This window comes from Lolium rigidum, chromosome 4 (assembly GCF_022539505.1).
Source record: "Lolium rigidum isolate FL_2022 chromosome 4, APGP_CSIRO_Lrig_0.1, whole genome shotgun sequence".
Classification (NCBI taxonomy): domain Eukaryota; kingdom Viridiplantae; phylum Streptophyta; class Magnoliopsida; order Poales; family Poaceae; genus Lolium; species Lolium rigidum.
Window position 1 is genome coordinate 153,363,700 of NC_061511.1, and position 2,192 is coordinate 153,365,891.

The window sequence follows — 2,192 nt, forward strand, 5'->3', positions numbered from 1 at the left end:
GTGGCGCAGCTTCTCGAAGATGTTGTTGGTGCACACGCCCTACGGCATCTTCGGAAGCTGCGCCCGGAATTTTTTCCCTGCAAGCCCGTGAACGACTACATCTCCTCTAACGGTGTTGGGGAAAGGGTTGGGAAATCTCCCGTGGCGCAACTTCTCGAAGATGTCGTTGGTGCACAAGCCTTACGGCATCTTCGGAAGTTGCTCCTCGGAATTTTTTCCCGCAAGCCCCCGAACGACTACATCTCCTCTAATAGTGTTGGGGAAAGGGTTGGGAAATCTCCCGTGGCGCAGCTTCTCGAAGATGTTGTTGGTGCACATGCCCTACGGCATCTTCGGAAACCGCGCTCGGAATTTTTCCCCTGCAAACCCGTGAACGACTACATCTCCTCTATATATATGGTACAAAAAGCCAACCATCTCCACTTTTCATATCTTACATACAGTTAAATGATTACACAAAAATAAATGGGAAATTGATTGCCATGTTGAGATACTCATTTGTGCCATGGAGCATCTTCATCATTTAATCTTCTTCGGCCTTAACCATGGAGCATCTTCATCATTTAACTTGATGCTTGGATCAATGTTCACTCCGAAGGGTGGAATTTCATCAAACTTATTATAATCTTCTCGACATGTCCGTCTTGTCCTCCACTCCCACGATGTTTCTTTTTCCGAAAGAACTATGTGGCGCTTTGGCTCATCGTTTGATGTATTTGTTTCCTTATGTTTCCTTTTTCTTGGTTTGCTAGACATATCCTTCACATAGAAAACCCGGGCCACATCCTTGGCTAGGACGAATGGTTCGTCTCTATACCCAAGATTGTTGAGATCCACTCGTTGTCATTCCATACAACTTGTCTACCCGAACCCCGCCTCCTGTTTTGTTGACCCATTTGCACCTAAACAAAGGGACCTTAAAAGAAGGTCCATACTCAAGTTCCCGAGATATCCTCTATGTAACCATAATATGTGTCATTTGGGCCTTCATTCATTATTGCATCAAAGCGGACACCACTGTTTTGGTTGGTGCTCTTTTATCTTGGGCGATCGTGTAAAATGTATTCCCATTTATCTCGTACCCTTGGAAAGTCACTACGATCGAAGATGGTGTCCGGGCCGGCAAGTACAGCTGATCTTCAATATCTTCGTTATTCGAGAGATGTTTTTGCAACCAACCGCCGAAAGTCGACATGTGTTCACGTCTAATCCAATCGTTCGACTGCCCCGGGTTCTTGGAGCGTAGAAAGTTCTTGTGGTCACCGATATACGGAGCCACCATGGTGGAACTTTGTAGAACTGTGTAGTGTGCTTGAGTCAAAGAAATCCCGTCCCTACATATCATTGATTTCCTTCCTAGCGTGCCTTTTCCACTTAGTCTCCCTTCATGCCGCGATTCGGGAACACCAATCGGCTTAAGGTCGGGAATAAAGTCAACACAGAATTCAATGACCTCCTCTCGTTCCATAGCCCTTGGAGATGCTTCCTTCGGCCTAGCACGGTTATGAACATATTTCTTCAAGACTCCCATGAACCTCTCGAAGGGGAACATATTGTGTAGAAACACAGGACCGAGAATGGAAATCTCATCGACCAGGTGAACGAGGAGATGTGTCATAATATTGAAGAAGGATGGTGGGAACACCAGCTCAAAACTAACGAGACATTGGACCACATCATTCTGCAACCTCGGTAGAATTTCTGGGTTTATTACCTTTTGAGAAATTGCATTGAGGAATGCACATAGCTTCACAATGGGCGATCGAACATTTTCCGGTAGAAGCCCCCTCAATGCAATCGGAAGCAACTGTGTCATTATCACGTGACGGTCATGAGACTTCGGGTTCCGGAATGTTTTCTTCTCCATATTTATTATTCCCTTTATATTGGAGGAGAAGCCGGACGGGACCTTGATACTCGCTAAGACATTCAAAAAATATCTCCTTCTCTCGCTTTTGTAAGAGCGTAGCTGGATAAATGACGTCCTTTAACTCTCTCATGCAGATTTTTGGGGTCTTTCCAACGTTGCTCGGTCCTCCCGTGCTTCGGTGTATCTTTTGTCTTCCCGTACACGCCCGGAAAGCCTAGCGAGGTTCACGCAAAGATTCTTCGTCACGTGCATCACATCGATTGAAGAGCGGACTTCTAAGACTTTCCAATATTCTAGCTCCCAAAAAATAGATTTCTTCTTC